At 38.3% G+C, this 16,252-nt stretch overlaps 1 protein-coding gene across 1 annotated transcript in view; it reads right to left on the bottom strand.

Annotated features, from left to right (window-relative positions):
- Positions 1-16,252, bottom strand: part of LOC122807556 (thrombospondin type-1 domain-containing protein 4-like) — a 1,503,485-nt gene that overhangs the window by 346,815 nt on the left and 1,140,418 nt on the right. The gene's annotated exons all lie outside the window — the stretch shown is intronic.

The raw sequence follows: 16,252 nt of genomic DNA, 5'->3' as shown, positions 1-16,252 counted from the left end.
TGTGTAAGTAATAGGTGTGTATGTATAAAAGAGAGGTAGCACACCCCTCAGCTGCCCAGGTTTTTACAGAATGTCCAGATTTTTGCCCCATATTCCTCCTAAAAAGGTTTGAAGTTGCTAAACAATGACAGACATTTGGGTTTTAGACATCATATCCTTTAGAAAAATGCATACTAACACAAATCCTGTTAGTCTAGCAATTTTCTAAGTTCATGAGATAAATATTTGTAATCTGTCCCTATTTATGTTAGGCTTTGGCCATATTTCTTGCACTAAGAGGTTGAGGTGTGTGTGTGTGTGTGTGTGTGTGTGTGTGTGTGTGTGTGTGTAATGTCCTAGTTAGAGTTAGCATGTGGAATTTATTTTCAAGTGCATTTTTAAGAAATTGTGAGCTTCAAGGGAAGAGAAATTTAATGCTGCTCATGCTAAGTCTGCTTAAAATGTACAACTGTTTAGTTCAGCAAATGGTATCAGTATTGTCATACAGAATTTTAAAGCAGTGTTAGTAGCACAGCAGGCAGCATACTTGCATCTTCATGTAGAAGGCTATAGGTTCTACTTCCACAGCATGTAGATTTGTATTTTAAAGAGATGGGGTGCTGCAGTCTTGAGTATGTCCTCCTTTGGAGGAAATGCCTAGCAACTATGAACCTGTTTTTCAGCTTGCCACCCATTCCCTATTGCAATATACTAGCTTACCATTTTTTTATGCAGCATGGGCAATTTATTCCTTAAGGGCAGTAGGCACTGAATTTGTAGATGAAACACTGAAATATAAAGTTGTTTTCTAGCAACAACCTCTTCATTAGTTTCAGATCCCTTTAATGTGGAATTATTCAGATGACTTTTACTTCTGCAGAGATTGTGCATAATGACTGACATTGGTGGATTGTAATGACAGAAGTTTTAAGTGGCCTTTTATGGTTGAAATGTTCTGAATTGGGCAGTTTGTCATTATTGGTTCATATGTTTTGTTTTATTGATTGCTGGAAAAACATTCAAAACTATAAATTTAAAACACTCTAACAAGTGGTGCTGTATTATAGAAGGGATATAATTACATAATTTAAATTATAATTAAAACAATCTTTATATATTATAGTCATATGTATAATCATATGTATAAATATGTACACATCTTATGCATGGCTACTCTTGTTTATCACAGTAACAGGAAGGATACTGTAATGTCCGTGTCAAGAAATAAGGTCTAAAGCTTTTAGTTAAGCATATAATGAAGTTGTTCACATCACTGATAATAGAACCATTTTCATATAACTAAGGTTCAACCACACAAAAGCAGAAAACACCCAGAATTTCCCTTGCCCACTCAGTACAACTAATCTTGAGAAAATAATTAATAATGTGCATATATTATGGCTACTGGAATTATCTTTAAAAAGATGAAGTGATGACTTACAACTGTGTCAATGTTGGGATTATGAAGAAATGCTGGATTAAGCATTAATTAAAAGATATACATAATTTAGTGACTGCACACAGTTTAAGTTAAATACAACTATAATGTGTTGTGCATTCAGAATACAGAACGCCAGCTTTTATTTAAACAGCAACTTGTGTTACTGAGAGCTAACCTTGGAAGCCAAATAACACTAGTGTTATAAACTAATCTGTTTAAAACTGTATAATCTGAACAGGCTCATGGGACTCAAGTTTAGTGTCCTACATGAGAAATACTGAGCTAATGAACACTATTCTGTTCCCCAGTAGTTGTTTCTAAGTCACTTACAAATAAATAAAACAAGGAGAAGTAATTTGAGATAAAACAAATACCTTGTCTTTATGGTAGGTAAAAAGGAAAACTATGTTAGTACCCAAGTAAATAAAATTATTATTAGCAATGAATGAGAAATTATTGTAGTATAGAGAACTGAACAGCCAAGCCTTCTTGATCAGAATTCAAAAGGGCTGCCAGCTGAAAGTTCCCTTGAGTTAGTTGCAATGTACATGGGGTACATAAAAAAACTTATCATGGATTCCTAATTAAATTTAGATATCTGTAATCATTGTAGAAGTAAAGCATAAAACAGTATGCGCACTGATAATTTTGAACAGTGTTTATGGCAACTGGGGAGAAATAGCCAAGTAATGGGACCCTGTAATGGTTGCATGGGGGGAGGGCTGCGTGGGTGGAGGGGGGTGGGGCTGCATGGGTAGTGCTCTGGGTTTGCACCCCCCTGCAAAAAATCCTGCGGGCTCCCTTGCCAGTAACCTATCAAATCTGCTGAGTATGGTCTGTATTCAAACCATGCTGCTAATGCCTTGAACTCCTTACCTATCTTTATCAGGTCAATACCCTCCCTGCAGTCCTTTAAAACACTTTTGATAGACTTCCTAGTCAAAATCTGGCTCAGTTCTTGCATAAGTAAGTCCAACAAGGCCAACTACAAGGTCAGGATAGCATTGGAAGCTAAGGATAATCACAAGGCCTTATTCAGCTATGTCCAAAACCTTAGAGGTAACACACAGCAGTGTGCTGAACTGGTGGTGAACAGTACCACCTTCACTGATCCTTCACCCCTCACTCCCCTCCCTCAGCTTCACCAGGTGAAATCCCCCTCCAACATACTTCCCCCAGCTATCAGCAAGGACCAGGTCCTGGCAGCACAAACTAAATCCAAGAACACCACGACCATGGGTCCCAGCAACATTCCCAGTTGCCTGCTGAACAGCCTAAAACATGATCTATCAGAACCCACTTCAGGCACTGTTCAACTACCACCTTGAAACAGGCTACATTCCAAGTCAATGGAGGAAAATAAAAGCCCCTCTCTTTCACAAGTTTGGGCCATCAAGCAGCCCAAGGAACTACAGGCCCATCTGTCTAACTAGCCTGATATGCAAAGCCATGGAACAAATCATCACGGCAATGATAAACAAAGACATTGGCAACCTACAGACACTGGACCCATCCCAATTTGGCTTTAAGGGAAAGTCATGCACACATAACCTGGTAGGCTTCTTTGAGAGGGTCAGCAAGGCAATGGATGAAGGCAAAACAGTAAATATTGTGTATCTTGAGCTGGCTAAGGCATTCAATACAATACCCCGCTAAGGCATTTTTGATAAGCTCTCTGAGCGTAAATTCTTAATAACTTGCTAAATTGCCAGCTGGCTCACAAACAGAAAACAAGAATACAGGATCAGTGAGATCACCTCTACCAAGAGACCAGTCATCAGCAGAGTACCCTAGGTCTCCATGCTGCGCCTGCTCCCGTTTAGCATCTACTTCCTCAAACTCAACGTTCAAGGCCTCCGACTAATGAAGTTTGCAGATGACTGTAAATTGGGAGCTATTATAGATTCTCCCCAAGACAGCAACACCATGCAAGTGGTAATAACACAGACAAATGGTTGGTGCCAAAGCCATGCCTAAAACTCAGTGCCAAAAATGCACTGAAATGCCCTTTGTAAAAATGCCAACTGGAGTTAATTACTCCATCAATAAAATGCTCCTAAGAGTCAACCCAGTAGTAAGGGATTGGAGAACATATGTAGACAGCAATCTGGTCTTTGTCTAACATGTAGCTAAGATAATAAGAAAAACATTCTAAGCCATCCAACTTATGGGTATGGGAATGGCATCCAGGTCCAAGGAAGTTATAGTACCACAATACTCAGCCCTTATCACACCTATCATTGAATACAATGCACCCTCTGGCATGTATCCAAGTAGATACTTGCAACATTCGGAATGCCCACAAAGGTTTCTCACCAGCAAAATTCAAGGCATGAATATCCTGTCCTACACTGATTGCCTAAAGGCTATCTTTACATTCAATTGGCTTGCTCAGTCCCAGCCCCAATGAATTTTTTGCATGAGTGCAAAACAAACAGTACCAGAAACAACAGATCCAGGGATCTAAACTTCACTTGTGATTTAAACAGAATGTGCTGCAGAGACAGATATGTGTTCCACAGGATTCCCACACTATGGATTATGATCCTCATCCATGTAAAACAGAGTTCATCACTAACCCCGTTCAAATAAAATCTTGACAATTGGATGAGAAATCATAAATTTCCCCCTGGTCTGGCTCTCATGTCCCTTATGGACAGAGGATATCAATAAGACAGGTATTATCCTAAGACACCCACTTACAAATCCTTAGTTACCTCCTCATTAACATGCCTCCTCATAGATGTCCATGATATTCAGGACTCAAATAGTTTGGGGTGTTCAACAAGGCTTATAAGGGCTATGATGCTTTTTGGCCTAGTAACAGCCTATGAAGATATGACCCCACAGATAAACTGTATCCCTATATTTTTGGTATTCAGCTTGAGGCCATGTTTCTGGCACCAGTCATTTGTTTGGGTGAGACCCTCTTGGAGGATGTCCACATCACTAGGGGAATCGATGACAGCACCCAGCTTGCAGTCATCTGCAAAGATGGTCAGCTATAGCGCACTGGTTTTGCCCTGCATCTCAGAAAAGTACATCCCAAGTAATGGGGTACGCCACTCAATACAGGTCTACTGCTTGAGGTGACTTTTTTGACTAGGTGGGTTCTATCAGTGAGCTAGTTAGCTACCCATCTGGTAACATAAGGATTGATGCCTAGTTGAGAGAATTTATCTATTATGCCCGAGTGGGGAATAGTATTGAAGGCTTTGGCCAGGTCAAGGTAGGCAGAGTGCACTGTCTTCTCCCCATCCATGGGTTTGGTGATTGTCTCAACAAAGTCAACCAAATTTAACAGACATGACCTCCCTTTGATGGAGCCAAACTGTGTGGGATAGAGTGTTTGGAGGTTGCCAATGTCCTTCTTAATGAGGTCCATGATAATCTATTCCATGGCCTTGCAGATCAAGCTAGTTAGGCTGACAGGTCTATTTATATCTTACTCCCCCTTCTTCACTTGCTTCCTTATTTCAAATAAATTCTCTTCAGTGACTCTATATCTAAATATGTCTTAACCTTGTTTCTTTTGTTCTTCATATTGCAATTCCTGTTTGTATAACACAAACTTCCCTTCAATTTCTCTAAACTGGTTAAAATTTCCAATGTCATGTAAGTTGTATCTATGTTTAACCAATGTTATCATACTGTGTCTAATATGGTATAATTATTTAAACTAATAATGTTTTTGTATTATTTCTGAAGATTGTAAAATTATTGTTCTTAAAATGTTTTTGGAATACTTTGGAGCTTTTCTTCCACAGGGCTCCATCGAAAATGGCACATACCTAGTCAGACTTGTCTGGCAATCAAGTGTCAATAAATAAATACATATAATACACAACTAAATTAGATCTTCCTGAGACACACTGTTTTTTTGGATGCCCTACAACTTAAAAGAAAGAAATAAATGCTAAATATTAGATAATTGTTAAATGCATCACAAAAGACAGTTTCCTGGATTAGCTGATGGGCCTTACTCAGTGGGGTTAAAGACTGTTAACAAAGCATTATTTTTCTATATCTTTGAAACTCTGTTTATTATTTTAGCAGTCATATCACAAAATAACCCTGTGATTTTGCCCTTCGAAATATTGAGCAGTAGAAGATGAGTGGGTGCAGGAAAATCATTAATGATTTGTACAAGTGAATCCAAATGGTTGTTGAGTACAATGTGAAAGTATGCTAAAGTTTTAACTATTATATTTTCTAAATATTCCCAGAATATTTCATATGTGCTTTAACTATTATATTTTCTAAATATTCCCAGAACATTTCATATGCGACTTAAATATTATTTGTTTTCATAAATAGCATATTATAATCTAGAACTTCATATACCAAAAGTCACCAAAGTTAAAATCATGCAATAAGCTTTGTAACCACAAACTTGTGAACTGGACAATCTGTATACAATTCATGGCATCATTAGCACAAAGTACCATGAATGCATTGTTTCATGTGCAGATGTGCCAACAGAAATTGATTTTGCATTCTGCAGCAAACTGTCTACAAACTTTATTAAGAATAAAAATGAATATACTTTCCACATTGTTCAGATAGTGAATGCACTGGTTGTATTAATGTGTACAATATACATGTGTACACCAGCTGCTGCACTGGGGCAGCGAGCATCATGGGACAGATTCAGACTCAGGGTAATGACACTGCACCAAAACTGTGGATGTTTGGTTCCAGAAGATATCCTGTGAATGGTGTACACAATGTACCCAAATGAAAGTGTGACTAAGTTTTTTTGTTAGTATGCACAACTTATGTAGGCAATAAACATCTTGTGTACATTTTTTATTAGCACAAAAAAGTGTCACTGCAAAATTATAAGATAAAATTAAAAACTGGTAAAAGTACACTACAAACAGCATTTCTGATGAAACAATTAAATTCAAAACACATTTCGCAATTTGTAGCAACAAGTGCTATGTACGAGAACATGTTGATGGCTGAGGAGTTGATACTCAGTGAGGAAATGCCTTCTAAGATGGCAATAAAGACTCAATTTAGATAGTCTTTCTGATCAGGTCACAAACAGATATCACCTGGACAGGGATCTAGTGCAGTTTGGGTGTGATATATACTTGCCACAATTTTTTCAGCATCTCTGACATTGCAATCCAATCTCACTTCAAGCAAAACTTTGCCTAACTTTGTGTACACCCACATTTAGGACAGTCCAGAATCAAATGGATGACAGTTTGATGTTCCCAGTCAGTTTCCCAAATCTAGAGGAAGATGCTGGCTGGCTGTGTCATGATGCTGGGAACTTTTACATATATAAAATTAGACCAGTGCTTCTATCTGTAGAACATTTCTGTGCAGCTGTGTATCTTTCCTAAGTCCCTGGTATCTCTGAGTACACCCACATAACAATAAAAGGCTCTAACTGAAGATGGAAAATCCCATGTAAACTAGATGAGATAACCTTCATCATACTGCTAACTTGTATGCGTGCTGTGTACAGCAGACTTTTGCAGATATCAGCAATATAATTTGACAATGTGCATAATTCATACCTGTGAAAGATTATGCACTGAAGTACAAGACTTTTGGTAGGTGCCTATCCCAAAACACATCTTCTTGGAGAGTTTGCATATAATAGATATGCATTTAATGTATAAGCATAACTATTGACATATAGTACATTCGTTGATTAAAGTCTTCAAGATAACAATGTGTACTACTTTGATCACATGCTCATGAGCTGGATTTCTTAATTTATGCCATCAAAGTGACAGAGTATGCCACTTGGATCTTGGGCTAATGACAGCTATTCACAATGTACAAAGACTTGAATGGAAGGTACATAATGGACCATAAATGTTGAGCAGAAATGTATATCTCTAGATGGCTTGAAGTTGCTTGATTCAGGTACCTGGACACATCTAGGTGTATGTTTGTGCTACAGTACACATGTGAGAAAGCAGCACATAAGGCCACAGTGTGTGCAGTACTGCATAAACTGATAAAATCTGGTACTAGGTGGCTTCTCAGTCAAGGATTTTAGTGCTGTACCACCAAGGCCCCAATCACCAGGATAAAACTATCAGTGGCATGATGTCAGTGATTGCAATGAGTAATAAAGTAAGGTCAAACAACATCAACTCATGGAAGTATGACTCATTTGATATGCCTGGTGCTTGCTATAAGTCAATGTCCATCAGAAAACTATGTATCCTGACAGGTCACATGCTCACAACATACAAAGAAACATGACATCTTCAACAAAGATCATGCTTTTATGTGCATTGTCTGTGGCATCAGACTTCACTATTATTTTTATCACAAGAAAATTGTCACAAATGGCAAAACTATTGTCATCTTCACAGGTACCACAGCGTGCAAAGAGCTACATGCAGAGATACACTGTAGCAACAATGGACACACAAGACATGACAGAGACAGGCAAGGAAGTCTTATAAGTACTCAGCAGGTAAGTGATTGACTGTACACCTCCAAATCCAATTTCCCAGAAATTACATTTCTGTGACCATACTTGTTTTTAAATGAAAGACTGCAGAGCTACAGTTTAAGCAGTTATTCTTTTCACACTTTCAGAGTGTTTCTCTTTTGTCGTAGTTGTGTGACCATGACCTTTAACATATTTAAGTAAGACAGTTTGGGGGTATGGAGTTCTCCATGTCAGGGTATAGAGAAAAAAGCGTGTTAGATGTGTTTTGCTCAGCAGATTCAGTATCTCTCTGAATCAGTTTTGACTAAATAAGATTGCATTTGGCAAGTTTTGGGCCAATGTCTTACACTGCACCCTACTGAGATAACCTATACCTTGGAGAGAGGCAGGCGTCACACAATGGATATTCCAGAGGATGATCAAATACTAGCATCTCCCCTACTGACCAGAGGATTGGACCTTTCCTAACCAAGGTCTTTTGGTACAGGAGTGCTTATATTAGAACTGCTACAGGTGAAAGATGTGTTGAGGTGTGTGATTTCACTCCAAATACCAAGAATCAGATATGCAATAGCAGCACATAGGACTGGTATGAGACCAGGTAGACTACAGACTATGGTCTGACCGACTGCTCCTTGCTCAGTAACAGAAGGGCACTACACATTTGTTAAACATGCATTTTGTGCCATTCCCACGTCACAGACATCACATACCAAAACTGTGAACTGCCTCTGCTTCTTGTGAAACCTTATGGCTCATATATATTCATGCATTCCGTCATCTGGTGCTAGATCCCCATCATATGCACAACATAGAGTATTATAGCCACATCATGCATTACTGTGAACATTCTGGAGAAATCATGTAAGGCCACAGTTAAGTCCGAATGGATACACAAGGTCTGCTTGAATAGACATTCAAGTTGCAAAAGGACATGTTGCTTAACAGATGAGCAAATGGCCTCACCCACTGTTGCCTCTCATGTTGAATCACTGTGCCCCTTCAATCCCTCATGGCTTATCAACGAATATGTTACACTAGTGATGGTGAACATTACAGAAATATACACCACATGTAAGTCTTGCCTGTCAGTGGTTGTATGCTATGTGTAAAATGAATCATCCCGAGCTAGCACCAATGCCAATGTCTCTGCAAATAAAGAGCCATCTATACTTCTCATAAAATAATTCAGCTCATCAACATTATTGACAAAAACTGCTGGAAGACAGCCAACATATGATACAGTCACCCCTGTAATAAAAGAAGTAACTAGCACACAGGTAACTCTATACAAGCAATACATGCTGACTGGTAACAGAGATGTTTAACACAAGTGAATAAGCATTTACACCTACCTCTCTGCTTTAATGGCACAAGTGATATCTCTGAAAGACCTGCAATGGTACACAGTTGTGGTTGTTCATCCATCTACATTTGTACCAAAACTAAAAAATATGTAATATAAACAGGATCATCATATTTGTTTTATTATTACTATCTGCAGGGGCAGTATGGACAGGACTATGAAACTGGGGGATATGACCACAACCATAATCTAACAAGTGATATCCTGCAATACAGATAAATAATAGGCTGAATATTATATGTGTAAATGTATGCCTAAACATGCTAAGGGAATATGAAGTTCAATCTCAGTCTGACCACCTGGGAAAGTACATGTAGCTCCATGATGGCCACTGACGCTAGAGACTGCTCAATATCTGTGTGGGGGTAGGGGGTTCACCTCTGTGCTGTGCCTTGTATCCTCAATGTGTGTATAACCCATCACCAGGGCTAACCATGCAAGGCCAAGACACTTGGACAACAGTCCTGTATTGTATACTGCTACACTACATTCATTCAGTGAAATGTCTTCCCAACAGTGATTCTTACGTTCATACTCACCCTCCCATAGACCCAATAGATATGTAATTAACATCATTTAATGCACAGTCACCTTTGTGAAATGCTGTCATAAACAGATAAAAATGATCCTGTTCTGCAGCAAGTGAATGGATTAGTTGTAAAGGGATAATTTGGAGGAAATGACTGGTTATGCCATGTTTGATATGCCAGGAAGCATCACCATATGTAAAGAGACTTTGTTATGTTGCATAAAATAAGTGACTGCAGTTAAGATAAAATACATGGTGTGCACCCAGAAATAGTACAAAGATAATCTCCTACCTGAAGTTTTCTGTGTGGAAGCCTGGTACCAGCAAAACTAACTAACTAACTAACTAAACTGACTAAAGGTTTTGATACTGGATATTGACAGGCCAAAATGCACTACCACATCCACATGCACCCATAAACTCTAGAGAAATATCATTTGCACCCATACATCTCAACCTCTTAGCACAAGGAATCTGGACAAAGCCAAAAAAATGGGAGTGGGGGTGGGACAAAGGCCCAAAAATAGGGGACAGATTTTAAATATTACTCTTACAAACTTAAAAGTTGCTAGAATAAAAGTTGTTGTGTTAGCATGCTTTTTCTGGAGGATATAAACTCTAAAACTCAAAGAGCTGTCCTTATCTATTGACTTCAGTCCGCAAATGATTTGCCAGAAAATCACATTTTTTATGAGGGACAGACTAAAAATATGAGGCAAAAACCTGGACGTTCTGTAAAAATCTGGACAGTTGAGAGCTATGTTTGCACCGAGTTAGTGTAATTGTACTGATACCACTCACAGTTTTTTGAAGTCACTCGTGCACATCTGTTATGCATGCAGTGTGTTTAGATGCCAAGGTATGGACATCCAGCACCAAAATTCTGAACTGCTGCTGTTGAAACCTTGTAGCTCACATATATTCGCAAAACACATTTATGCATTTCCTCATGTCAATAGTAACAGCAAGCTTTGTAAAAAAAGTCACTGGAACAAAATGCTATTGAAAATGGTTTTAAGCATTACATCAGAACAGTTCAAATATTTATTAAGCAAAATGGAATTAAGCGGTTTATGTCTATATCAATCTAGTCAGCAAAAGAAAGTGACCCAGTTGTAATATTTGTACAAACATTCGCAAGAAGGCTGTCACAGCTATTAAGCCCTAATGACAAGCCATTGCTATATAAAAGATAATATTTACTTGTTTAACATAATGTCATGCATGCAGACATCAGTCCCATATGAGCAGTACTATTCAAGCAACGTTTACTGAGGCCAGTTGTGTGCAGATGAGTTCATGACATGCAGTTTCAGTTTATGTATGAGAAAGCTTTTGAGATGTTTTCTTCTGGACAGCAGATAATACCCAAAAATGTACAACTGATAAATTAACCATGTGCACAGTCACTATAAAGTACTGGTCCATTACATACACTATCACTAGGAGATAAGGCACATGAAGAAAATATTCTAACCACACAAGGCATGCTGACTAAAAGAACAGTTTGGAGCCAGTTAGAGGGTTACTTTTTAAACACTACCAGTTAAGCAACAGATGCCAGAAAACTAATGGCTTCCTGCCAAATTACCTTGATGGGCTTAATAAAATTCAAAGTTTTACACCAGTACGGATGCCTGAAACCCAAAGCTGTACCCGATGACAAGAATCTGACCAAACTTTATACTAAAGCAAAGAAGATTATCAAGAGTGTTTTCTAAGTGAGATGACCAGCACAGTTTTTTACCCCAGTCATAATTCTGGAATAAGTCAAAAGTGATGGGAGGACAAAAGGCACAAAATCAGGGACAATTTTTAAATATCACCCTTATAAACTTAAAAATAATAGGATTTATATTAGCATGCAGTTTTGGAAGGATATGAAGCCCAAAACTCAAATGTCTATTATTTTATGACTTCAGTCCTCAATTTCCAGAAAACCACAAATGGTATAAGAAACAGACCAAAAATATATGTATATATATATATATATATATATATATATATATATATATATATATATATATATTATTTTTTTTTTCCATATGACAAACATCTGGACATTCTGCAAAATTCTGACAGTTGACAGATATAACCACAATAAAGATGACAGATCAGGCTTTTTGTTCAGAGAAAAATGGAGGAAACCAGGCTTTCTGGTGTTCAGGAGCTGCACTTATGCTATGCACAACAGGCTTTCTTGTGTTCAGGAGCTACTCCTGTGCTACACATACCAGGACCTTCCAGTGTACAGGAGCGACACTTGTGCTATGCACACTAGGCCTTCCAGTGTTCAGGAGCTACACTTGTGCTATGCACACCAGGCTATCCAGTGTTCAGGAACTACACTTGTGCTACACACACCAGGACCTTCCAGTGTACAGGAGCTACACTTGCGCTATGCACACCAGAATTTCTGGTGTACAGGAGCTACACTTGTGCTATGCACAACAGGACTTTCCAGTGAACAGGAGGTATGCTTGTACTATGCACACCAGGCTTTCTGGATCAAGAGCTACACTTGTGCTATGCACACCAGGCTTTCCGGTGTTCAGGAGCTACACTTGTGCAATACACATCAGGACCTTCCAGTGTACAGGAGCTACACTTGTGCTATGCGCACCAGAATTTCTGGTGTACAGAAGCTATACTTATGCTATGCACACCAGGACTTTCCAGTGTACAGGAGCTACACTTGTGCTATGTGCTATAAGTGGCATCAGCATTAGTAGTGCAACATCTGTTAGTGGCATCTTTCAGACTTAGTGTCTATGATGTAGCTCTTTGTCACCCTCCATGTCACAGATGAGTCCACCAGTGGCTAGTGTACTAATCAACTTCACAACCAGGACACTCTTGACCACTAATGTAAGGACACAGATATCATATGGGAGTTATGGAAGTTAATTGATATGTGCTTCCCCCAGATGGAATCAAGGGAGGGTGCATGGACAGTTGTCCAAGTTAGCACACAAAGGGAATTTTCCATATCCAACAGGAGACATGTTGGGAGTCGGCATAATTTCCCCTGAAGCAGGTATTTCATTTTGTGTGCAAATGCTAAAGTGCACTCCCTACCACAGCTGGACATCAACTGGTCATGTACTTATTTTCAGTTCTCTGTCAGGGTGAGCTCCACCTCTCATTAGTGTCTTGTACTTCTCCTCAATTCCTGGTCAGCATGAGCAAACCACCAGCAAAGCAAAACAATAAACCATAATGCTGTTGTGGACGGCGCAGTGGTGCAGCAGTAACGCTGTCACCTCACAGCAAGAGTTTCTCCGGTTCAATTCTTGGCTGGGGTGCCTTCTGTGTGGAGTCTGCATGTCCTCCTTATGTTCGTAAGGGTTTCATCTGGGTGCTCCGGTTTCCTCCCACGTTACAAAGACATGCGTTTGGAGCATTTCTCCCTCTGCCTCTGCTGAAAATTGGCTTTGTTCCAAGTCGGACTTTCCAGTTAACAAATGTCAAATAAATAATTATCCCTCTCAGTCTGTTGTCCATTTTCTCAATAAAAATCTGCTCAAGCAACAGAGACCTCCAAAGCAGAAACACATGCAACCTCCACCCTCAACACAACCCAAATGACACATAGCCCACAAACTCAGTGTGCCACTCAACCACAGCCCATAAGGCATAACAACGTACTCAGCACTCTAGTCATAGGTGACTCTTTAGTCAGGCACACTGATGTTCCACTCACCAGGCTAAACAAGGAGAAAGTTACTTTCAGCTGCCTGTCTAGTGCCAGGATCCACTACATAATGCACGCACTCAGGTCACTCCACAACAAGTACAGATATGACTCTGTCATTGAAACAAAAAACACACACTGGAGCCAGAATAAGTTGAGCGCTTTCATCCCGTTTATTACAGAACTTTTTCAGGACAATAAAATAAATTACATACATCATTTCCTTTTATACCATTGTACTCCTGACATCATTTCCTACATTGTTAATCCTTAAAAGGACATATATATATATATCGCATTCAAACTGTTACTTTTTATCAAACTTTTTAACAATAATAATAATACACAATAAAACAGTCCCTAAAACGTATACAGGAATCTTTTGTTATGAAACCATGCATATGTCATAAAAAACTTAACAATATTAGTCAATGTTACTTATTAGTCAAAAGTTAACATAGTTTAAATAACTTTTGACAGAAATCTTGTCATTAATGCCCGGTGCTATATCAGCTCTTAAAAAAATTTGCCATTTAAGTTCTATTTTTTCTGAAAAAAATATTAAAGGACCCTAGAAATTTGTCTGTGTTCACTTTTTCAACTACAAAAAAGTTAAACTTTCTGAAATTTTCACAGTTTACAGAATGTTTTGCTAATGCGTTACTCATATCCTTTTTCTTTATAGTCAAAATATGCTCTCTAACCCTATATTTTAACTTTCTAATGGTCTTACCTATATAGAAATGTTCACAATTTGAACACACTGCAAGGTATACCAATCCTTCACTTTGACAATCATATCTTTCCTTAGCTGTTAAAGTGTACTTCAGATGTTTAAAATAATGGCCTGCACCCCCATCATAAATCTACACTGATTACAGTTTGTAGAAGGAAATGTACCCAGATGGGTAATAACTCTGTCTTGACCTTCCTTCTTGTGCCCCCTACCAACCTTTCTTTTAATATTTTTGTCTTTTTGTTAATGAAATTTGCTTTAGTTCCAATAATTCGTCAGTTCTTCATTACCCAAAATAATCTTCCAATTCTCCTGAATCAACCTTTTAATATTTGTCCAGTACTCATAGGCACCAGGAATGCATATTTTAACCCTTCATTCTCACCCCCACTTTGATCAGAAGTCTTCTTCTCAAATCCTGCTTTCAGAATGGGTGAAAATCGATGGTCCCTGTTATTTTTAATATATTCTATAACTTCTTCAAGGGTTTCACTTGGATATCCTCTATCACAAAACAGCTGTTTAAGTATATCCTATTCTATTACAAACTGATGGTCATCACTGACCATTCTACTAGGTCTAATCACTTGCCCTTTGAATACATTAATTTTCATATAATTAGGGTGGTAACTGTCAAAGTGTAGATAATTGTTAGTAAAGGTTTTCTTTCTATAAATGTTACTTCCAAGTATTTTGTTATCAACATCCATTTTAACTTCAACATCCAAAAATTGAACTTCTGTACCTTTGTTGCCTATAGTAAACTTGAGCTAGGACACTGATTGATTAATTTGCTGGAAAAACTCATCAAGCTGTTTACCACTATCAGCCCAGACAAAAACAGGCCATCGATGTAACACCTGTAATATCTAACATACTTAAATAAGTCCATCTTCTCCAAAAATGTAACTTCCCACTAACACATACACAGTTTAGTAAAAACAGGAACTACTTGTGCCCCCATTGCTATGCCACTTGTTTGTTGGCAAATTTCTTTACCAAACATAAAAAAGTTGTTATGTAATACTATTTCCATTAATTGATAAGTGACAAAAATGTCCTGTTTAAACTTCACTTTATCCAAATAAAGCCTCATAAACTCTATTCCTTCATTCGGATCTATTACAGTGTACAATGAACACACATCAAATGTACATAAAAATGTATCATCTCCTTGAAACTGAAAGAGTCGAAGCTCATCCAGGAACATCCAGGAATCTTTTAGGAACCATTTACTATTTTGTACAATGGAATTAAGTATTCCATCTAAATACATGGAAATATTTGAAGTTTTACTAAAGGGGGCAGAAACAATAGGCTTGAATGGGGGATATTTTTCATTTTTGTGTATTTTAGGGATGCCAAATAGCATCCCTAATTGTGACTGTTCAACACACAAAAACTCAAATAAGTCTATCAAAATGTATTGCTGATATAATAAATCTAACAAAATAAGATCTAATTTTTGGAACTTTTTCCTAACAAAGTCTTTGGACACTTTAAGATATTTATCTCCGTCTGCTAACATCTCCTTAAATTTTCTCTATACCCAACTTGTCTTTTACTATTCTGTAAACTATAAATATAATTCTCACAATGACTCTGTCATTGTCCATGTTGGTGTGAATGACCTGAGACGTACCACCCTGGACTACATGAAAAGAGACATGGAGGAGCTCTCCAATCTTGTAGCCGAGGCAGGTATGACCCTAGCCCTGAGTAGTATCCTGCCATCACCCAGAATGATACCACAGTACAAGGACAACATTATTGACTTCAACAATTGGCTAAGCTTCTGGTGTCATTCTAAGGGGATCCAGTATCTGTCTGCCTGGGATGACATGATCGACAGACCATGATTCTTTGCCAGAGATGTCCTGCACCTGTTGCTCTTGGGATTCTGGATACTGGGTAAGGCTCTTGCCACCCCTATAGTGCCTTTTTTAGGCAGGATTCAAATGACAAATTCACCACCGTAACAGGTACAAGCAAGCAAAATCTGAGGGTAATACTACTCAATGCTAGAAGTCTAAACCTCAAAATGCATTTACTCGAGGCACTCCTTAAAATGGAGAAC

The sequence above is a fragment of the Protopterus annectens genome, chromosome 7.part1, assembly GCF_019279795.1.
Source record: "Protopterus annectens isolate FY-2018-M chromosome 7.part1, PAN1.0, whole genome shotgun sequence".
NCBI classification, from domain to species: domain Eukaryota; kingdom Metazoa; phylum Chordata; order Ceratodontiformes; family Protopteridae; genus Protopterus; species Protopterus annectens.
This window is presented reverse-complemented; position numbering and strand designations above follow the sequence as displayed.